Source organism: Lissotriton vulgaris, chromosome 5 (genome assembly GCF_964263255.1).
Source record: "Lissotriton vulgaris chromosome 5, aLisVul1.2, whole genome shotgun sequence".
In the NCBI taxonomy this organism is placed as follows: Eukaryota; Metazoa; Chordata; class Amphibia; order Caudata; family Salamandridae; genus Lissotriton; species Lissotriton vulgaris.
This window is the reverse complement of record NC_141693.1, coordinates 1,145,898,556-1,145,923,380: the sequence shown is the minus strand read 5'-3', so window position 1 is coordinate 1,145,923,380 and position 24,825 is coordinate 1,145,898,556.

Below are 24,825 nucleotides of genomic sequence, written 5' to 3'. Positions count from 1 at the left end.
TAAGGTGTCATCCTGCTATTCACCACCTGTCAACACCCAGCCCTGTCACTCACACAACTCAGACAGTCAGATACACACAAGAGCAGAGGCGGGCTGAAATGGTTAGACAAGCAAATGCTAGCTTTCTAAAAGTAGCATTTGCAAACCCAGGATATTAAAATAAACTTTACTAAAAGAAGTATTTTATTATTCTGAGTTCAGGCATACTAAACATGACTCTCTACCATTTTCCCTGAGCCTGCTGGGATTATAGAGTGTAATAATTCCAGCAGCCCATTCTGGCCTAAAGGGAGCAGGTAGCCTTACAATAGTGAAAAACCAATTGGGTTGTAATTCACTATTAGGACATGCCACACACATCAGGGCTTGTCCTACCTTACACTTACAATGCACCCTGCCCTCAGGCCTACCATAGGGGTGACTGATATGAAGTTAAGGGAAGGTTTAGAGGCTGGCAAGTGGGTGCACTTGCCCAGCCAGCATGACAGTACCAGACTGCACGCAGGTTCCGCAATGGCAGACCCTAGACACATTTTGAGGCTGCTTCTGTGGGTGGCGCAACCAGCGCTGCAGGCCCACTAGCAGTATTGGCATTTACAAGCCCTGGCACTCCTGGTGCACTTTACTAGGGACTAACAGTAAATCCAATGAACCAATCATGGACATCAATCACATGTACAGTTTTCAGAAGGGAGCACTTGCACTGCGGCACGGGTTGGCCGTGGCGCAGTGCCCTGAGTTGCGGAAACCAGCAAAACATCTGAGGCACAACAGCAAAAAGTGGAAGGGAAACTCACGCCAAGGTGCCAGGTCTAACAATGGCGGAATTAAAACATTTTAAAAATTAGATCAATTTAATGTGTTAGGAATTTTAAAGTCGGAGAGGCTGAAAAGACTTGTGCATGTAATTGAGCTTTTTTATTTGTAACTTTTTTTGCAGTTTTATATAGCGCAAATTGGAACTAAAGGTATTAAAGCACTTCACGCGAGCAACCGTTACATTACAGAAGGACATGTTTATTTTTTTGAGGCACGGGGAGATTAACTGATTTGCCCAGAATCACAGGATGTTGAGCCGACGGCGAGACTCGAATCTGGTTCACCACATCTAAAGTAGCAGCCCTGGCCATTATAAACACTTCCAACTTTTGAAAGCATGTTATAACTTTACTGTAGCATACACACAGCAAAGCATTCCTTAATGCAAGCGCAATCATTTCAGAAACGCCATGACCGTGCAACAGGTATACATAAAAAAATGCTAAAAAAAAGTTGGATACTCCTTAGATGGACGGTGGCGGCGTAGGACATTAATGTATCGATTGTATGGTTAAGTCACGGTAGAAAAAGTGATGGAGTAGAATGTTTCTCTAGAATTGAAGATGGCTATTTTCTCGACTCTGGAGATGACAAGATCTGTAAAGTTTTTCCTGGACTTTTGCTAGGTAGTGAGAGAGAGAGGCGAAATAGGAGGGTCGAGGGAAGTTGGCTAGAGCAATAGGCCCACTAGTGTGTTTTTAACCCCACGTTAGTATGAACAAGCATTTGCAATGCAATAGGTCGCGCATTAGGAACGTTTGAGCTATTGATATTGTAAATGACAAATATTTTATTTATGTGTTGGTTTTGAAAATAGTGAAATTAATAGCTTTGTCATTTACAATGCCAATAGTTATAACTTTTGCAAATGTGACACCTATAGCATTTGTAATGCAATATGTGTTGTATTTACGTGACTTAGATGTATTGATATTACAAGTAACAATGGCTTTAAATGTTTTTAAATAATTAATACTTAAATAAAAGTTATTGTAATTTATAATGGTAATAGCTTAAACTTTTGTAAATAACTTTTGTGAAGATTATGTTCAGTGTATTTTATTGTGACAAAAATCCAAGAACAGAAGTGAAATATTAACATTTTTGTGACATTTGTAATAAAGCTTGAAACATTGAGAGAACATATTTGAACCAGTTGTTGTTGAATGGTTGCACAGATTGATGCTATGGTGGCGCTGAGTGATGTTGTGGTGGCGCCGAGTGATGCTGTGGCGTTCAGTGATGCTGTGGTAGCGCATAGCGATGTTGTGGTGCCCCTGAGTGATGCTGTGGTGGTGCTGAGTGATGCTGTAGGGATGCGATAGATAGATAGAGTGAGTGGGATAGATAGATAGAGGGAGGGCGATAGATAGATAGAGGGAGGGCGATAGATAGAGTAAGGGCAAAAGATAGATAGAGTGAGGGCGATAGATAGAGGGAGGGCGATAGATAAATAGAGGGAGGGCGATAGATAGATAGAGGGAGGGTGATAGATAGAGGGAGGGCGATAGATAGATAGAGTGAGGGCGATAAATAGAGTGAGGGCGATAGATAGAGTGAGGGAGATAGATAGATAAATAGAGATAGATAGATAGATAGATAGATAGATAGATAGATAGATAGATAGATAGATAGATAGATAGATAGATAGATAGATAGATAGATAGATAGATAGATAGATAGATAGATAGAGTGAGGGCGATAGATAGATAGCCAGACAGATAGAGTGAGGGCGATCAATAAATAGATAGATAGAGTGATGGCGATAGAGTGAGTGCGATAGACAGACAGATAGAGTGTGGGCGAATGATAGATAGATAGAGTGAGGGCGATAGATAGATAGAGTGAGGGAGATAGATAGATAGAGTCAGGGCGATAGATAGAGTGAGGGCGATAGATAGATAGATAGGGTATACAGACATAATATCGACCACAAAAATATCGAGGTAGCTAAATATCGAGTTTTAAATATTGAGTAGACAGAATATAGATAAGACAAAATATAGACTACAAAAATATCGAATAGAATGACAATAATATCGAATCAAAAATATAGAATGGACAGAATATCGAATTGACAGAATATAGAGAACAAAAATATCGAGGGACAGAATATAGACAGCAAAAATATCGAAGGACAGAATATAGACAGTAAACATATTGAGGGACAGAATATGAACAGCAAAAATATCGAATTTTAGGTAAGTAAGTAAGTAAATTTATGTTATTTAATTTTTTTGTAATATAATTCCGGAGTGGGTTGTGGGTTTATAGGGGAATAGGGTGGGAAGTAATTTAATTATAATGAATTAAATATGTTAATTTATTGGTATTTATTTACAATAAATTTTTAATTAATTTTTAATTGGCAATTAATTAAAATATAATTGGCAATTTTTTTATTGATTAATTGATAATTATGTTCATTTTATTATTTATTTTCTGGAGCGGGTTGTTGGTTTATAGGGGAATAGGGTGGGAAGTCATTTAATTATAATTAATTAAATAATTTATTTATTTTATTGGTATTTATTTAAAAATATTTGTTAATTAATTTTTAATTGGTAATTAATTAAATTATAATTGGTAATTATTTTTTTTCAATTGATGAATTGATACTTATTTTCTTTTTATTTATTTATTTTCTGGAGCGGGTTGTGGGTTTATAGGGGAATAGGGTGGGAAGTAATTTAATTTAAATTAATTAAATATGTTAAATTATTTATTGCTACTTTTTTACAATTAATTGTTACTTAATTTTTTAATTTGTATTTATTTAATATGTAATTGGTAATTAATTTTTATTAAATGATTAATTGACAATTTTGTGAATTTTATTTATTTAATTTTTGTAGTATGTTGTGTGTTTATAGGGGAATCGGGTGTGAATTTATTTAATTGTAATTAATTAAAAATGTAAACATATAAATTGTTAATTATTTTGAATTCATTGTTAAATATTTTTAATTTTTATAATAATGTATTGTCATTAGTAAATATTTTGTATTAATAGGTAATTATTTTTTAGAATTATTATAATATCTTAAATTGGGAATTAATTTTAAATAATTTGTAATTGGTATTATTATTAAATTTATGTTTAATTATATATTAAGTATTTACTTTCTCTACTGCTGCTCTATTTGGAGTGGGAAAAGTAATTGTACCCCTATGCTATCCAACGCTTTCCCTACTGTTGCACTCATTGGAGTGGGAATAGTAATTTTTACCCCTACGCTATCCAACGCTTTCCCTACTGATGCACTCTCTGGAGTGGGAATAGTAATTTTTACCCTTCCGCTATCCAACTCTTTCCCTACTGTTGCACTCACTGGAGTGGGAATAGTAATTTTTACCCCTACGCTATCCAACGCTTTCCCTACTGTTGCACCCACTGGAGTGGGAATAGTAATTTTTACCCTTCCGCTATCCAACTCTTTCCCTACTGTTGCACTCACTGGAGTGGGAATAGTAATTTTTACCCCTACGCTATCCAACGCTTTCCCTACTGTTGCACTCACTGGAGTGGGAATAGTAATTGTTACCCCTACGCTATCCAACGCTCTCCCTACTGATGCACTCTCTGGAGTGGGGATAGTAATTTTTACCCCTACGCTATCCAACGCTTTCCTTACTGTTGCACTCACTGGAGTGGGAATAGTAATTTTTACCCCTACGCTATCCAACGCTTTCCCTACTGTTGCACTCATTGGAGTGGGAATAGTAATTTTTACCCCTACGCTATCCAACGCTTTCGTTACTGTTGCACTCACTGGAGTGGGAATAGTAATTTTTACCCCTATGCTATCCAACGCTTTCCCTACTGTTGCACTCATTGGAGTGGGAATAGTAATTTTTACCCCTACGCTATCCAACTCTTTCCCTATTGTTGCACTCTCTGGAGTGGGAATAGTAATTTTTAACCTTCCGCTATCCAACGCTTTCCCTACTGTTACACTCACTGGAGTGGGAATAGGAAATTTAACCCTCTCGCTATCATTAAAAAAACATTTGTATTTATATTTATTATTTATTTATTTTATTGTTATTAAAGTATTTTAAGTATGTTTAAGTTAGTTATATTTATTATTTCATTAATTTAAAATTACTTTTAACTATTTAAAAAATTCGATATTTTGACTATCTATATTTTTGTAGGTCACTATTTTTGATTCGATATTTTTGTACTTACCTGTTTGAAGATAGGAAGTCGATATTTTGGCATTCTATATTTTTACTCGATATTTTTGTAGGTCGATACTTTTGCAATCAATATTCTTTCAGTGATCCATAGATAGATAGATAGATAGATAGATAGATAGATAGATAGATAGATAGATAGATAGATAGATAGATAGATAGATAGATAGATAGATAGATAGATAGATAGATAGATAAATAGATAGATAGAGTGAGGGCGATAGATAGATAGAGTGAGGGCGATAGATAGATTGAGGGCGATAGATAGATAGATAGATAGATAGATAGATAGATAGATAGATAGATAGATAGATAGATAGATAGAGTGGGGGCGATAGATAGATAGAGTGAGGGTGATAGATAGATAGATAGATAGATAGATAGATAGATAGATAGATAGATAGATAGATAGATAGATAGATAGATAGATAGATAGATAGATAGATAGATAGATAGATAGATAGATAGATAGATAGATAGATAGATAGATAGATAGATAGATAGAGTGAGGGCGATAGACAGAGTGAGGGAGATAGACAGAGTGAGGGCGATAGAGTGAGGGCGATAGAAAGATAGAGTGAAGCAGATAGATTGATAGAGTGAGGGGCGATAGATAGATAGAGTGAGGGCGATAGATAGATTGATAGAGTGAAGGGCGATAGAGTGAGTGCACTAGATCGATAGAGTGAGGAGGATAGATAGATAGGGGGTTGTGTGTGTGGGGGGTTGTGTGTGTGTGTGGGGTTGTGTGTGTGGAGTTGTGTGTGTGGGGGGGTTGTGTGTGGAGGGGGTTGTGTGTGTGTGGGGGATGTGTATGTGGGGGGTAGTGTGTGTAGGGTGTGTGTGTGTGGGGTGTGTGGGGGTGTGGGTTTGTGTGTGTGGGGTTGTGTGTATGGGGTTGTGTGTGAAGTTGTGTGTGTAGGGTTGTGTGTATGTGTGGGAGTGTGGGGTTGTGAGTGTGGGAGTTGTATGTGTGTGTGGGGGGGTCTGGGTGTGTGTGTGTGTGTGGGGTTGAGTGTGTGTGGGTGTGTGTGTGTGTAGGGTTGTGTGTGTGAGGGTCTGGGTGTGTGTGGCAATATTCCAACTAAAATAGTGTCCTTCCAACTTAAAGCTGTGTATTAACGATTAGCCCAACTTCTAAATTACGTAATTACTTTATTACCTAAAATCTATTTGCCTTTATGTACCTTAATTTAAGGAGTAATTTGTGCCTAAGGAAAACATTTTACAGGGTCTGCTCTGAAAAATGAACATTGAGTCGGCGGGCAAAAAAATAATATGGTTCTTGCTTCAGACACGAGGCATCAGCTTTCTGACCAGTAGATGTCTGGCGGTATCTGCCACGCTCTCAACTAAATGCAGATAGGACTAATTTCGTATCGACCACCTAGCTAGTAAATGGAGTATTAGTAAAAGGTGTAATGCACAGCTTAGATATAAGAAGTGCCGTGGGAATATATACATTGCTTTGACCTTTACACGCAAAATAAAGGCAAGCTTGGGGAGAATGAAGAGCTGTCAACTGGCTATTGTAAAAATATAATTCAAACAGAACGCCCCCACCCTTGTTTTCTCATTTCTGTGCTACATTAAATATTTGGTGTTTTTGTTACTTAACTGACCTTTTTTCATCGCTGGGCTTAGTAATGGGGAGTCTTCTCTGGTTAAGATGGCAGGTCTTAAGTCAATAAGTGCCCACAGATCTTGGTTGTAAACCCGCTATAGAACTTCAGTGTATTATTGCGACTGTTTTGCTCACTGCTAGGTGTATTTTCCTAAGTCTTGCAATCTCATTGTAAATTCACAAGCCTGCTTTTTAGAACTGTGTCAACGATTTCAAAGGTTGATTAAGTGCATAGGCACACTAGTGGAGATTTGACGTGAAAGCGCCAATATGTGTATAGGCGATGGACCTTTAATTCCATACGTACTCCAACTACATGGGAAAGATGCTTGCTTGTATCGTGGCAAGCAAGCAGTGTTGTGGGAGAGGTTTGCAAAGAGGGAGCAATGACCTGGGAGGAATGGGGCGGCAGTCAAGCCTTGTTGTGGGAGGGGGTTGCGGAGATAGGTGGAAGAAAGCAGCAATGAAGGGGTTTAGGTCACCGAAAAAAGGTCAACCCAGTGATGTAAATTTAGGCGGGGCAAACGGTACATGACATCACTCGCTACCACCCGTGGTTTTTAGGTGAACCGGCGCCCATGATTACAAATGAAAAAAAAGCACCCAGACTTCGAAGGGTGGGAAGGATCTTTTAGAGATAATCAACAACACTGGTATGAAAGGACGGATGATAGCCAGCAACCACACTAACACGAGTGTGTTAAATAAAATTAAATGAGCAGCTGTGAGCAGCGCCAAACAAGCAGCGATGGGCAGGACGTGGTTCAAATAACAGAACAATGACACTACAAATAAGCTGCAAGGGGCGGGAGATGTTGTGTGGGAACGGTATGGGAAGATTAAATTAACTGGGAGCAGCACCGTGAGCCAGCAAGGAGAAAGTAGAAAGAACAAGCGATGCACGCTCTGTGCTGGGGAGGGCCATTAGCCTGTGAGAACTCGCGGCGGAGATCAAAGGAAGGCTGGGAGGGACATTGCCGAGCGAGGGGTGAGTGGGCGTGCAGCCTGGTGAGCTGAAGTGGCAGCAGAAGCGGAGCGCAGCGCGCACGCACAAAGTGTCTGGAGGCAAATGGAAGCAGTGCACAATGCGCACGCCCGGCGCCCATGCACTGTACCCAATCCGCCTGTTTTGGGAGCATTTTTGAAAGCCCAACAGAATATTTTACCAACAAGCATTGTTAAAGCAATGCCTTAGGCTCGACCTAAAAAACGGGTGCGTCCGTGGAGATCTGTCTAGAAATGGGGGGCCTAGGAGACATTTAGCATGGACTAAAACAGAATGATGGGCTGAGGGGATGGAGGAGAATAAGATGATGAAGATGAAACTTCACTTGGGGTGTTTGAGGCTCGAATCGGAATTGAGTATGTCTTCTGAAGCTTTCTACTGGTGCCTCCTTCATGTAACTTTCAACATCCATGTAAGTTATGTGGTAATAAGTAAAGCACATAAATAATTTACAGTTGGGTAAGGATAGCAACAAAAGACTGCAGGAAGTCTTATTTCTCCACTAAACATAGAAATAAGGATGAAATGCATCAACTGGTGATTTTGTTGCAGGAGATCCATGTACTTGCGCAGACCAGCTCTAGAGTGACATTGCACTTGGTATTATGTTTTGGAGGCATGAACGCTTTTATATAGTGTTCCCTTTTGTGTTTATATGGCATCCATTTCCCATGAGCTACTTTTGTATTCCAAAGTGCATGTAATAAATTGCAGATCTTTGCTAGCTGACCTGTGCAGTTGTGTACGTGTGGGTCATGGCTTTTATAATTTAAAGGGAGTTTATGCATTGGTATACAGTAGACCCAAAGAATTGCAGTGACATGCAGCCAGTCTGACAACAACGCAGTACTCCTTCGGAATGTACACATAGATATGTATAGGCATATGCTGTTGTTATAAGGGCTCAATACCTTCATTTACAGGTCGCAGCTGCGACCCCTGGCTTGCCCTTTGCAACCCTTGCCACTACATTTGCAACCCCTGGCCTAAGAGGTGGCAAAGGCAGTGCCAAGAATAGAAGTTATATTATGCTGAGATGTGCATTGCTTGCTTTGTGCGGCTCAGGTTGCGAACTGATGCATTGAATTCTCAGGTTGGTAAAATAAATAAGTATACAACAGTGTAATGTATACTCTGCTGAATAAAGTATAACAAATTTAAATAAAGCACATTTTTAAACAAGATGTTGCAGATTTGTATTATTGTGTCCATACATACTTTATTGTATTTGAATAAAAACCTCACCTATGTTCTATTGTGAATTAGAACATTGGAATGTTGGGAGCTCCATTGCAGACAATGGAGTGCTCCCTGCTTCTACGGGCCGGTAAAGGCCCGCAGAGCAACATTCCAATGTTCTACAAAGGCTTCTCGAAGCTCGAGCTTCGAGAACCCTTTGTTTAATTAGTTAGAACATTCTGCCCTCTAGTGGCAGAATGTTCTAATAGCCTTATAGCCCTTCGTAGCAGGGCTATACCGGCAATTAAAGTCCCGCTGTCTCATTAAAGGCCCGAGCCGAAGGCGATGGACTTTAACGAGACGGCGGGCCTTTAATAGCCGGAATAGCCCGCTACGGGGGGCTATAAGGCTATAATATAATTCCTTTCAAGTGATGCTAATCAAAATGCCTTAACTATGCTAATGAATAATGTACACCAATAACTTTGTTCACTTTGGCTTACATAATAAAATACAGGTGGACAAAACCACTATTTACTAATAAAAAGAAAAGAATTCCGGAATTTCCTAAACATTTTATGCTTAAGGGTGTGTACTAAGAAACGTATTAAATCATGACAGGTTGAGGTGTACATAATTTGGCTTTGTTATTTTGTGTTTTAATGGCACTATTTTTCTTCTTTCAACAAACACATACCTTTTCATACAATAAAATATAGAAATATGTAATACTCATATCATGTCAGCGTCCTACTTAAAGTGTAGACGGTATATAAAATGAATATTTAACTCCTAACTTCAGCAGTTTCAGTTATTGTGATGCCATCTGAATTAAGGACGTCTGACGCCATTTCCTGGGAGGATTCAGTGACAAAGATCATATGATAAAACAATAACAAGGTGATGAATGGAATGCTTGAATTAATCACATTTACTCTGTGCCACTGTCCAGTTGATTGTTTTTTGCCCACCATGCCACCTTAGACAGTGCCTGCCTTGGGCAAATCAGCACCAGCCTGCACCTTTTGGGAACAGTTTGTTCTGTACTACTAGGCAAGGCCCCCTCCAGAAGGGACCACAAGCAACAATTCCAAACCTGTTTCAATCTACTTGGGGCTCGTCAGTATGCTGTAGTTTGAGTCCTAAGGCCCAGTTAGATAGGCACAAGTGACAACAGGTCATCCCGGTGCGGCCATCTTTGGGAACACACAGTATGAGCTGCGAAAGAAGACAAAAAGTCTAAGGAACAACAGAAAGGAGGAAAGGAGTAATGTGAAAAGGACAATAATCATGCCCATCATAATACAAGTTGGGCCATCTCATTCAGTTTTTTACAAATATTCTAGCGGGATAGGCAGGTAACTAATCAAAAGCTGCATTCTCATATGTGAAAATAATAATTATAAATGTGCTACATTGTAGTAAAAAACCAAGCATTTGCAATGCAATAGGTCTCGCATTTATGCAAGTCTGAGCTATTGGCATTGTAAATGACAATGCCTTTTATTTATGTTTTGGTTTTTAAAACATAAATAAAACGCATTGTCATTTACAATGCCAATAGCTGAAACTTGCTTGAATGCGAGACCTATTGCATTGCAAATGGTTGTTTTTCTTGGAGCTTGATGCTATATTCTCCGCCCAAGGCTAAATCTTTCTAGGACCCACTGAATTGCCCCAAAGGGACCAAGGGAAATCCTATTCTAATACATTGTCCCCCTATTCTGATTGTAAACTGATGACGTTAGGTATAGCCTCTGAACAGTTTTAGTAAGAGGACAGCACATGTTCACAATAGTCGATTTTGTGCAATTTGGAGACAATCTCCTTGAAGAACCATTATCTAAGCCTTTATCTGATAAGGTAACCCTATTCAGCTCTTCTTTAGATATATTATATATTGATGATAAGGAGAAACTTTAGATTGAAATGTGAACCCCTCCCATAGGTGTTTTTTTGTTTTCTTCCCTGCCAGCTCATTTTGAAACACCATAATGAACTGCACCTTCAGTGACTTTTTTCATTTTATTAAACCAAATTCTAGCCTCACACGGGTTTGCACTGTTGTTTTTGAAAAGCCTGACTAGTTTCTGACAGTTACACATATCAAACAGTTAAGAAAATTTCCCGAGAAAACCATCAGACCGATAAACAACAGTGTGCATTCATTTAGCCTTTATCACAGATAGCAATTTAGATAGAGACTAGCAAAACAGGTTTGACTACATAGACAGACCAGCTTTCAGAAGGATCAGAAGACAGATGACCACTCAAAACAAAGTGACACTCAAGCCAACACCTCCACTCCCCACCTCTCACCATACTGAGATATGGGAGTCCCAGTTTGCATCATGCAGTCTTTTGTGGGCTCTTTTTTTGTACTCTGGCAGTAACTGTCAGTAACTGTCAGGAATTCACAGTGCAACCAGACAGAGAGTTTGCACTGCTGACCTAGAAATCCACCTTTTATCAACTAGTAGGTGCCTGCACATCACCTCCCTTGTGAAAGCACGGAAAAAAGGCCGGATTAAATGCTCTCCACCTTATGTGGCAGGGGCTATGCTTTTTAAACCTGATTGACTCATACATCCTGGCATTATGCTTTTGAAGCTAGGTTTCGAAATCGATTGGCAATGGTTTTCTGTCTATGCTTGAGATAGGCAGACCCTCTGAGACATGAAGACTTGGCAGTCAGGCTGACCTTAACCGAATTGAAGAGATCTGGTTTTTGAGATGGTCGAAGACCCGTAGGAAACTTTCCAATGCTACTTGAATATTGACTCTGTGGAACGTCGACTCATTCCTTACCATCCCTCATTTTGTGTGAGCTCGAAAACATCTAATTTTCAGCCTGTTCTTTCCCGCTCACCCTGAATCTTGATAGTTGAGGTTGACTCATGCCTTGATTCTGGAACTGTTCAAGCCATTTCTCCTGGTTCCAAAGGTTGAACCATTTGAAGTGATAGTTGGACCTTTTACCAAACATCAGTTTCTCCGCATGGAATAAGTGAGTGGGTCTTGTTTTTTGGGTGAATCATCCATCCAAGAAATGTCACTGTGGCAATCTACTCATGAATTATAGGTCCATAAAATGTGGTATGTTTCTGAGGCTGCATGTGGATATTAGCCCATTGCCAGCCCATGTAGTCCACTGCTTGGATTTTGACTATGGGGGGCCTGTTGGATAAAGGACTGATGGCACTGTCGAGCTATTTCCAATGTCCCTCTCCCTTTCTTATCAAACAGCAGAGCTTTGATGACCCTATTAAATAGGCACTAAACCTTTGGCATTGAGCTGAACAATTTGGACATCCTAAATCTGCCGTTACACTGTGAGATGGAGCCCAGTTCACATTTGAGTTAAGGATTCATGGGGGGTTTTTCAATATTTTATGCATTCTGACCTTTTCTCAGATTTCCAGTTGCCTCTGCTCAGCTCACACCCACGAGTTTCTTTTCCTAGCTCGCAGGACAGGTGAGAAACTAGGACAACATTTATATATCTCATTGCATACTTGTTAGTTTGTTTCATTTTTCTGAGGGTTTTCAAGTATCATTTGAATGTCTGAAGTTGGCCCTACAGGAAAACATTGTATTTAGTCAACCATGTTGAAGTGCATTTGTATCACCTTACTGGAGAAACGCTCTAAAACTATCTGTAGTTGTATGTCTCTCCCAGGGGGTGAGGAAATAGAAATTTTACATGGCCAGTGTGTCCCCTACATGTACCCTATGTATGTACATATACCCCATGTATGTCCATGTCATCATGCAATTCCCTTCTCATGCCTGTAATAATAATGCCTCTGCATTTCCGTCCAAAGTTAGCATGTCAGTTAATAGGCCCTCCATGAATGAAACGTTAATTCTGCACTGAGGCCTATGTTGCCAATGCATTTACATGGTACACGTTTTAATGTCGAGATGAAATCGTTTTTGTGGCTCAGCCGAGCCAGGACCCGAATTCAGGCTCCAAGCCTCCTGACACTCTGAAAGCTGCAGTTTAGCTATGTATCCCTGACCTCTCACATACTTCCTGCTCAGCCGAGAGGTGCCCAGCCTGGCCTGCCAAGACAGTATTTTGCCTACAGTTGTCTGCTCTGCTCCACAGAAACACATTCCTGTCTAATGAAAGGGGTAAACATATTCCGCCTGCAGAAGATAGGGCCTAGCCTTTCTGTCTCCATTCAAGTGATTTACAGAACCCGAATCCATAGAAGGCCTATGGCCCCACGCAATGCACGAAGAAATATAGGCACACACTAGCATTTAGTGATGAGCAGCCTTTGCTCCAGCGACCTTTAAGTCAGATAATACATCCTCCAAACTCAAGATATCAGATAATATCAGAAGTGCAGGTCGTCCTGACATCCAAGACTCCTTTACTAGCACGAAAGTCAGCTCCCCCCAGTTCTCCCCAGTTACACGTCAATTCCACGTCACGACCAATTTTGCGCGCACAAGTAGGGTAAAGGTTCCTGCTGACCATGCAGACCCCCTCCATGTATCCACCCACCTATGACACACCTATGACTCATCAAGTGAACACCCACGTGTACGCCTTCTTACAAGCCCTTTCTCACGCCCATGTGCTCTTATCTTTCTTTCACTTGCTCCACCTGGAGTGCTTCGCCTTCTCTATCCAAGTCAATGTATGTTTTAACTATATATAATGTGTTCTGTGAATAAAGATTCAGATGACGATCCTTCCTGATCCCTAGTGGTGATGGAACCCGATTCTTCCTTAACTCGAGTTACTGAATTAAAGCCCTTCTGAATCGGACACCACGGACTCTGCCTCTCATTATATGCATGATTCTTATTAATGTATAGAAATTCTGACAGGGTAATTAATTAATTTACCACAGGGGGTCAAGACGGAGGAGTTGGCGCGGCGCACAGCTTGTTTACGGAAAGGTGGTTTAATTTGATGGTTAATGGTATTTTTAGAAAAGATAAAGGTGCTCCTGCAGGTGACGCAACTGTCCTAATGCGTCGAGACTGTTGAAAGGTTGAGTGCGCTACTGGGGCGTAGGCGCATCCCTGCTTTTGGGCACACTCGTTTGGTTCGTTGTTTGAGACACAACAGACTCCAAGAAAGTTCAACAAGTTCCAAAAAATCAAGTTACTGTATTTTATTTGGGATTTTCATTTTCAAGTTTATGCGTTTTCCATGTGTATCGTAGTTCATGTTTGTCAACATAATGGAAGTTTATTAGAAATGCTCCAATGCATTTCGGACCCGAAGGGCCCTTTATCAAGGAGCGCTGCAAAAAGAACAGGACAAAGCTCTAATCAATGATTGTACCATGAATCAAATCAAATCATAAGTTAACAATAATATAAACATAAATCAATCAACCGCATGCATCGGTGTTTGTACATGCGCATTTCCGTGACATGTTAAATGTAAAAACTCAAAAGGATGCGACGGTGACCGTGAACTGTACCTTCCATCACAGTGTGGGAATGGGGGTGAAGGAAAGTGAAAAAGTCGGGAGGAACGAGTGGCAGTCCGCCGGTGCGCTTAAAAAGGGAGGATGACTAGGGTTTGAAGAGGTGAAGGGAATGAAGCAAATAAACAAGCTGCTCGTACAAGACGAGACTTACGTGATAGTCTTAGGTTGAATGTTTTCATGAATTCTGAGAAAACATAACGTGAAGAACAGTTAAGTATGGGAATGTCGGTGGGAGAGCTTCTTCGGCAACGATAAGCCTCGGAATGGAACTTACTTGGGTAATGGGAACGCACGCGGCGTATCGGCGGTGTCTGCAGCAGAGTTTCAGAAAACTTCGCGTAGTGAACGCGGAGTTCCTGGTCGGGATTTAGAGGAGTGGAAACCAAAGAAGGACTATTGGTAAAGGGGCAAGTGGTGCGGCCATCTTGGAGTGAGGTGAACCAGAGGAATAGAGGGAACAAATGAATTACGGGGGTTAGGTTGCAGAATAAATGAATATAACAAGCAAAACAAGCAAAACTGGGTTACAATGTATCAACAAAGTACCCATTGGGTACTACAGGTAGCAGCTGACTTCAGTCCGGTCATTGAGACCATGAGGCTTCAGTGATTGAAGTCTGTAAATCCATGCTGTTTCCCTTTGTAGGAGTGTCTTATTCATATCTCTTCCTTCAATCTTGGGTACAATTTCAAGAACCAGAAATTTAAGTTGAGCCACCTTGTGATTGGCTTCATTGAAATGGGTAGCCACGCTGGATTTGATATTTTTAGTGCGGATATTGGACTTGTGTTCGTTCAAGCGAATTTTTATTTTCATGGTAGTTTTTCCGACATATATCATGCCACAAGGGCATTTGAGTAGGTAGATGAGGTTTGATGAATCACATGTGGCGTCTACATTCAATTTGATATTGAAACCTCTCATAGGGTGATGACTGTTGCCTCTGATTATGTTATTACAGTTGTTGCAGTGATGACAGGGGCGAGTGCCCATGTGTCTCATTGGTTCCATGGTTGTCTTTGACAGGATCTCCTTGATGTTCTTCGAGCGGGTATAGGAAAAGATAGGAGGTTCCCTGAATAGGTCCCCGAAGTCTGGTTCGGAGGATAAAATCCGCCAATGTTTTGTGATGATGTTCTTAAAGGTTCTGCTAGATGTTGAGTATCTAGAGACTAGAGCCATTCTTTGATTGTCAGTCTTAGTTATGCCTTTCAGGGCTTCTGAACGGGAGATCGCAGATGCTCTTTTGATGGCCTCATTGACTGTTTCCTCAGGATATCCTCTGCTGAGGAATCTTGATGCCATGACTTTTGTTTGGGAAGTTCTAGTGTCGGGGTCAGACACTATGCGTTTGACCCTTGACATTTACCGTTCAGCCAAATGTTTTTTCAAAGAGTTTTGATGAAAGCTGCTGTATAGTAAAGCGTTATTTCGGTCCGTGGGTTTTCGGAAGAGATCTGTCTGGATGCCATTGGAGGTTATTTTTATTAGTACATCCAAAAATGCTATTTCCTGGTCGCTGATGTTCCATGTGAATTCAATCCGGTCATCTTTGGAGTTCAAGTCTGTTAAGGCGAGCTCTAGGTTTTCTCGGGAATCTTTTCAGAAGAAAAACAAGTCGTCTATGTAACGCACATAAAGTTTTAGATTGTCTGTCCAGGTTTTATTCGTGTGGATGTTGTTAAGTTCGAAGTTCCCCATGTAGATATTTGCGTATGTTGGTGCAGCGCAATTGCCCATAGCCATGCCGGACATTTGTAGGCACCATTTCTGGTCAAATGAAAAGTAACTGTGATATAAAGTGAATATCATAAGTTCCAGGATAAAAGTTTTCAAAGAATCAGTGATGTCGCATCGAAGTAAAGCTTGTTCGACTGCATCAATCCCACCATCGTGGGGAATGGAGGTATATAAACTTTTGACATCTGCGGTGCATAATATCAATTGTTCATCCTCGTTGATCTGTATTAGCGACAGTTTATTCAGAAATTCCGTGGTGTCTTTTATGTGACTTGCCAAGTTGGTGACCATGGGTTGTAGATACCGATCGATGAACTTACCGATCGGTTCATGTAATGATCCTCTGGTAGAGACGATTGGGCGAAAAGGGGGATCCATGAGATCTTTATGTATTTTGGGTAACATGGTGATAGTGGGGCTTCTGGGGTGTTCCACTGTCAGGTACCTTTTTGTTCTCTCGTCGATGATTTCATCATCAAACGCTTTGCCAATGAGTTTAGACAGTTCAGTTTTGTATTCGCTAGTGGGATTCCCACTTAGTGGCATGTAAGTGTTAGGGTCCATGACATGTTCCATTATCCTTTGATTGTATAGGTTGGTGTTGAGGATGACTAAGGCGCCTCCCTTGTCGGCTTTAAGACATTTGATGGAAGTGTTATTGGCCATGTTTCTTAAGGCATCTTTATCCTTATTGGTGATGTTGTTGCGAATTTTCTTCCTGAAATTAATTTAGAAATATCTTGTCTCACCAGGGTCTCAAAAGTGTCTATGCTCTTATGACTGCAGGGGGGCATGTAGGTGCTAGACGGTCGTAGGCCTAGTAGTAAATCAGGTTTGGTTTCTTTAGGCGGTTCCAGGATTTTCTCAAAAAAGTGTCTTAAACGTAACTTACGGGTTAGTTTGAAAGTGCTTACTTCTAACTCTAGTAGATTGGTGTTGCTTGTGGGGATAAATGACATTCCCTTTTGGAGAATTCTCATTTCATGTTTCGTGAGGCTAGTGTCCGAGATGTTAATCACTAACGATTCTTCCTGGTTTTCGATTTGCTCTTCAGAGGTTGTTGGGTACCCTCGTTTTCTTTTTCCTGCCCTTTTACCCCGTCTGGGTCGTCGATTCTGTCTGGGCCTGCCTCTAAAAAAGGCTCGGTTGTTGTTAGGTCTGTGTTGTTCGGTGTTTGGGTTGGTTTTTGACCATGTGGGTCTGTGGAAGTCGATGGTCCTGCTGGAGTTCTCCTTGGTGGACGGCTAGTGTTGTCACTTCCTGAGGAAGAGGTATCAGTGTTTTGATTGTACGGTTTGTTTTTTCGGCGTTGGGCGTAAACATCCGCCCAGGTGTACACCTACCCTAATTTATAGTCCAGGGTGTCCCGGAAAAATTTTCGGATTTTTCGCTCGTTGATTTCTTTAGCATGTCTGTCCAGCTGTTTATTGATATCTTCCAAGGTTGCTGTGAGTTCCTCAGGGATGATTGATTATTTCAATTCAGCTTCAATGGTCGTGATTTCTTGTGTCAGTTCTGATAATATTTCCGACATTTCCTCAACAATCAAAAGTATCAAGTCCAGACTACATTTGTTAAGGATAGCATTCCATCTCTCCAAGAATGCTTTAGAATTTTTACATAAAGACGGTTTCAGGGTGATCCGTCGGCCTCGGAGTATGCGGAGTGCTTTATGATACTTAATTAAAGTATTCGCATGTAATTTCTGGTTTATACGGCGTTTTGAGAGATATAGGAGTTGTTTGATACATTGTTCCTTCGTTCTGTTTGTAGTGGTTTGTGTAAGGTCCTCATTGATGAGTGCATAAATCATTTCTGTTCCTTCTGTACCAAATGCTAAAGTACTAGCTCGAGCTTCGGTTGATTTGTAGATTTCCTCGTATCTCATTTTTGTATGATAAAGTGGGGCGTGCTGCCTGCCAGTGGGGCAGTGAGTGTGACTTCAAGACGGAGGAGTTGGCGCGGCGCACAGCTTGTTTACGGAAAGGTGGTTTAATTTGATGGTTAATGGTATTTTTAGAAAAGATAAAGGTGCTCCTGCAGGTGACGCAACTGTCCTAATGCGTCAAGACTGTTGAAAGGTTGAGTGCGCTACTGGGGCGTAGGCGCATCCCTGCTTTTGGGCACACTCGTTTGGTTCGTTGTTTGAGACACAACAGACTCCAAGAAAGTTCAACAAGTTCCAAAAAATCAAGTTACTGTATTTTATTTTGGATTTTCATTTTCAAGTTTATGCGTTTTCCATGTGTAACATCACGTAGTTCATGTTTGTCAACATAATGGAAGTTTATCAGAAATGCTCCAATGCATTTCGGACCCGAAGGGCCCTTTATCAAGGAGCGCTGCAAAAAGAACAGGACAAAGCTCTAATCAATGATTGTACCATGAATCAAATCAAATCATAAGTTAACAATAATATAAACATAAATCAATCAACCGCATGCATCAGTGTTTGTACATGCGCATTTCCGTGACATGTTAAATGTAAAAACTCAAAAGGATGGGACGGTGACCGTGAACTGTACATTCGATCACAGTGTGGGAATGGGGGTGAAGGAAAGTGAAAAAGTCGGGAGGAACGGGTGGCAGTCTGCCGGCGCGCTTAAAAAGGGAGGATGACTAGGGTTTGAAGAGGTGAAGGGAATGAAGCAAATAAACAAGCTGCTCGTACAAGACGAGACTTAATTGATAGTCTTAGGTTGAATGTTTTCATGAATTCTGAGAAAACATAACATGAAGAACAGTTAAGTATGGGAATGTCGGTGGGAGAGCTTCCTCGGCAACGATAAGCCTCGGAATGGAACTTACTTGGGTAATGGGAACGCACGCGGCGTATCGGCGCTGTCTGCAGCAGAGTTTCAGAAAACTTTGCGTAGTGAACGCGGAGTTCCTGGTCGGGATTTAGAGGAGTGGAAACCAAAGAAGGACTATTGGTAAAGGGGCAAGTGGTGCGGCCATCTTGGAGTGGGGTGAACCAGAGGAATAGAGGGAACAAAAGAATTACGGGGGTTAGGTTGCAGAATAAATGAATATAACAAGCAAAACAAGCAAAACTGGGTTACAATGTATCAATAAAGTACCCATTGGGTACTACAGGTAGCAGCTGAGTTCAGTCCGGTCATTGAGACCATGAGGCTTCATTGATTGAAGTCTGTAAATCCATGCTGTTTCCCTTTGTAGGAGTGTCTTATTCATGATTCATCAAACCTCATCTACCTACTCAAATGCCCTTGTGGCATGATATATGTCGGAAAAACTACCAGGAAAATAAAAATTTGCTTGAACGAACACAAGTCCAATATCCGCACTAAAAACATCAAATCCAGCGTGGCTACCCATTTCAATGAAGCCAATCACAACGTGGCTCAACTTAAATTTCTGGTTCTTTAAATTGTACCCAAGATTGAAGGAAGAGATATGAATAAGACACTCCTACAAAGGGAAACAGCATGGATTTACAGACTTCAATCACTGAAGCCTCATGGTCTTAATGACCGGACTGAACTCAGCTGCTACCTGTAGTACCCAATGGGTACATTGTTGATACATTGTAACCCAGTTTTGCTTGTTTTGCTTGTTATATTAATTTATTCTGCAACCTAACCCCCGTAATTCATTTGTTCCCTCTATTCCTCTGGTTCACCCCACTCCAAGATGGCCGCACCACTTGCCTCTTTACCAATAGTCCTTCTTTGGTTTCCACTCCTCTAAATCCCGACCAGGAACTCAGCGTTCACTACGCAAAGTTTTCTGAAACTCTGCTGCAGACACCGCCGATACACCGCGTGCGTTCCCATTACCCAAGTAAGTTCCATTCCGAGGCTTATCGTTGCCGAGGAAGCTCTCCCACCGACATTCCTATACTTAACTGTTCTTCACGTTATGTTTTCTCAGAATTCATGAAAACATTCAACCTAAGACTATCACGTAAGTCTCGTCTTGTACGAGCAGCTTGTTAATTTGCTTCATTCCCTTCACTTCTTCAAACCCTAGTCATCCTCCCTTTTTAAGCGCACCGGCGGACTGCCACCCGTTCCTCCCGACTTTTTCACTTTCCTTCACCCCCATTTATTTATTTATTTATAGTCTTGTAACGCGCCTGAATCAGCCCCGAAGGGGTATCTCTGCGCGTAGCTTCTGTATGAGTTGGCCAATTTGTGGTGAGGGGGAAAAACAGAGAGAAAGGCCGGATTATTCTTGTGCGAACAGGTGAGTCTTTAGTTTTTTCCTGAAGGAAAAGAGGTTAGTGATTAGCCTCAGTTGGGGTGGAAGAGAGTTCCACAGCAGGGGGCCTTTAAGGGAGGGTGCTCGCCCTCCCTGCCTAGCTCTGGTGACTTTGGGTACCTGCAGCAGCATAGTGTTGCTGGAACGCAGAGCACGTCCAGGGGAATAGGGAAGAAAAATCTCTTTTAGGTATTTGGGACCCGACCCATATATGCACTTGTGCATGATACAGCAGATTTTAAAATGTATTCGTTGTTGCACCGGGAGCCAATGAAGGTGGGAAAGAAGAGGGCGAGAAGGGGTGCGGGGAGGGGCATTCAGGATGAGTCTTGCCGCAGTATTCTGCACCACCTGCAGTTTGCGTAGTTGTTCATGGTTGGCGGAAATGAGTAGACTATTACAATAGTCCACTCGTCCAAGAACTAGTGCCTGTACCAGTGTTTTCCTATGGGTGTTAGGTAGGAAAGGGAAGATACGCCGTAGAAGACCTATTGTACGGAAACATGTTCCCGTGACCTGACTGACATGATCTTTCATAATCAGGGCTTGGTCTAGGCGCACTCCCAGATTTTTAATGGTTAGTTTGGGCGCTGGGACAGGTCCTAGCTCGAGTGGCCACCAATCCGGCGACCAGAGCCTGGTGGCCCCTCCGAACAACATGACTTCCGTCTTGGACACATTGCATTGGAGGAAGTTCTGGGCCATCCAACCCGCCACCGCTCTCATTCCATCTTGGAAGGATTTCATGACTGCAGGTGTAATGGTCTGAAAGGGGAACGTCAGCTGAGTGTCGTCAGCGTAAGAGATTGGAAAGAACCCGTATGATCTTATAATCTCTGCCAAAGGGGCCACATATACGTTAAATAACGTGGGGCTCAGGCACGAGCCCTGTGGTACACCCTTGGTAAGCTTCCTGCAGACAGATTTATGGGGGCCTAATTTGACCCCTTGCTGTCTGTCTGCAAGAAAGCTTTCAAGCCACGCAAGGGCGGTCCCTTTTACTCCCACTGCCTTCAGACGGTCGAGGAGAATTTTATGCGACACCGTGTCGAAGGCAGCGGACAAATCCAATAGCACCAGAATCACTGAGCTCCCCCTGTCAAGTGACATTCTGATGTTATCTGTCACTGAGAGGAGGGCTGATTCGGTGCTATGGTTGGGCCTAAAACCAGATTGCGAGTGGTCTAGGCCGCCCGCTGCCTCGATGTAGCTGGACAGGTGTGTATTGACATGCTTCTCGGCCATCTTGCTGTAATAAGGCAGAAGGGAGATGGGACGGAGGTTGGAGAGCTCTGTCCACGGGAGCGCCGCATTCTTGCGGATGGGGTTCACTACTGCATTTTTCCACTCAGCTGGTACTTTTCCCTCTTTGAGAGACTGATTGATTACATCCTGAATGTGGGGGGCTAGCAGGGTGCGGAGGGAGGTTAGAGTTTTAACAGGAATAAGGTCATTCGGTGATCCAGATTTTACTTGGGTCATTATTGTGTAAAGCTCTTCAGTATTGATAGGAGGGAATGTAGTTAGTGTGAGGTTGATATTTTTATTAGGGGAGGAGACATTCAAGATATCACTATTTGGTTGGGATGCAAGAATTTTTTCATAGATGGCTTCTATTTTGTTTTCGAAGTATGATGAAACTTCTTCACATAGACTTTGTGAGAAGTCATCTGGACTTATACAAGCCAAGGGTTTTGTAAAAGTTTCAAGGATCCTATACAATTCTTTAGGAGAATTACCGGCTTCTATGAGTTGTTGAGCGATATTATTTGTACGGGCAGCTTTGATATGTTTGTAATAGTTGTTTTGCGCTGCACGATGTGCCTTTTTGTTCTCCTCAGAGTGTGATTTCCTCCATCTTTTCTCTATCCTCCTGCATTCTTGCTTCTCTTTCCTGAGAGCCTCGGTGTACCATTTTTCCTGTTTGGCTACGGGATGCTGTTTAAATGTTTTCAGCGGGGCAATTTTATTCATGGCTACGGTAAGAGATTGCTGGAACATGGTAAGCTTATGTTCTACTTCTTCAACATCTCTGATCTCGGGTTTTTCCCACACCTTTTGTAGCGTCTCCAGTGTAAGTTTGTGCCACTGTCTGCGTATGGTGGAGGGTAGAGGTTTCTTATGGGGACCTACGTTAGCTTTAAAAATAGTAAATTGTAATAAAAAATGATCTGACCAGTTGACTTGGGTGGGTTTATGACACAATATGTTGTCAAAGTTGGTGTAAATCAGGTCAATACAATGTCCACCTTCATGAGTGGGATCCTGATTTTTTTGTGTCAGACCGATGGTGTCCATGTCAGTAGACAGGCTTTTTGCGCCTATGGAGTCAGGTTGGTCAGTATGAATATTAAAATCTCCAAGAAGGAGAAAGTCCTCATTGGCCCGTAAATGAGGGCCTAACATCTCTAACAGAGAAGTAGAAAAGCTGGGACATGGAGGGGGTGGTCTGTATACAAGGACGCCTTTACAAGTCTTTCTATTTGAGGAAATAATTCGGAAAACCATTATTTCCATTTCCTTGCAACATTGTTTGTCCAAAATGTCTAATTTAAGGGACTCTTTATAAATTATGGCGATACCGCCACCGGTTTTATCAGGGCGGTCAGAGTGATAAAATTTGTATCCCAAAGGTATTCCCAATGTGATGGCAGATACCGTGTGGGGCTTCAACCAAGTTTCAGTAATGAAACAGAGATCTGGGGTCAAAGAGTGTATTAAGTCCCAGATTTCAATTTGGTGTTTGGGCATAGAGCGAACGTTGATAAGGATACAGTGCAAATCATGTGTTGACTTGCTAGGGTCATGAGAGTCAATAAAAGGCATGGAGGAGTAATGGCATTTTTTGCAAGAAAACGGTCCTTCGAAGCAAGGTCTACTATCCTCAGAATGACATGGGGGAGTGTGTTGCTTTAAGGTTTTCAGATATGAAGCCTCATACCTGATTTGTTTATCAGCACGAAGGAGCGGCATGATGAGAGTATCCAGCCCCGTCGCCGCGTCCTGTCGCGGACGGGCGCAGACGGGCAGCTCTTTGGCTGGTCTTCGGCTGCTATGAGGCTGCGCGCAATCGCTGCGCGCTTCTTGGGAGGCGATGGCTAAGTAGCCCCCAGTGGAGAACTAGAGCGCTGACCGCTCCCGGAAGTGCCTGGCCCTCACCTGTCCGCCCTCCGCACAACGGTAATTAATTACCGAGTCGGACCGAGGCGGGCAGGAAAAGGAATCGGGTCAGCACTCCGGTGAAGATTTTACAAAATGCTTTTAAAATGGAATTAAACAGTTTTGAGCAGTGCTCTTTTAAGATATGTGCACAAATGATTATAAAACAACAATTGGTCTAAAATGCGCTAGTGATTTTAAGCGTTCTGTCAGTCACTCACTCAGATGTTTTGTATCCTCATACAGCAAGCTAGCTAGCGGTGTGAAGACACTGCCACCGTCTTCCACCGCAGCTGCGCTGTCGAGAGGCTCCGCCTAAGTAGCCCCCAGTGGAGAACTAGAGCGCTGACCGCTCCCGGAAGTGCCTGGCCCTCACCTGTCCGCCCTCCGCACAACGGTAATTAATTACCGAGTCGGACCGAGGCGGGCAGGAAAAGGAATCGGGTCAGCACTCCGGTGAAGATTTTACAAAATGCTTTTAAAATGGAATTAAACAGTTTTGAGCAGTGCTCTTTTAAGATATGTGCACAAATGATTATAAAACAACAATTGGTCTAAAATGCGCTAGTGATTTTAAGCGTTCTGTCAGTCACTCACTCAGATGTTTTGTATCCTCGTACAGCAAGCTAGCTAGCGGTGTGAAGACACTGCCACCGTCTTCCCACACTGTGATTGAATGTACAGTTCACGGTCACCGTCACATCCTTTTGAGTTTTTACATTTAACATGTCACGAAAATGCGCATCTACAAACACCGATGCATGCGGTTGATTGATTTATGTTTATATTATTGTTAACTTATGATTTGATTTGATTCACGGTACAATCATTGATTAGAGCTTTGTCCTGTTCTTTTTTCAGCGCTCCTTGATAAAGGGCCCTTCGGATCCGAAATGCATTGGAGCATTTCTGATAAACTTCCATTATGTTGACAAACATGAACTACGTGATGTTACACATGGAAAACGCATAAACTTGAAAATGAAAATCCAAAATAAAATACAGTAACTTGATTTTTTGGAACTTGTTGAACTTTCTTGGAGTCTGTTGTGTCTCAAACAACGAACCAAACGAGTGTGCCCAAAAGCAGGGATGCGCCTACTCCCCAGTAGCGCACTCAACCTTTCAACAGTCTTGACGCATTAGGACAGTTGCGTGACCTGCAGGAGCACCTTTATCTTTTCTAAAAATACCTTTAACCAGCAAATTAAACCACCTTTCCGTAAACAAGCTGTGCGCCGCGCCAACTCCTCCGTCTTGAAGTCACACTCACTGCCCCACTGGCAGGCAGCACGCCCAACTTTATCATACAAAAATGCAATACGAGGAAATCTCCAAATCAACCGAAGCTCGAGCTAGTACTTTAGCTTTTGGTACAGAAGAAACAGAAAGGATTTATGCACTCATCAATGAG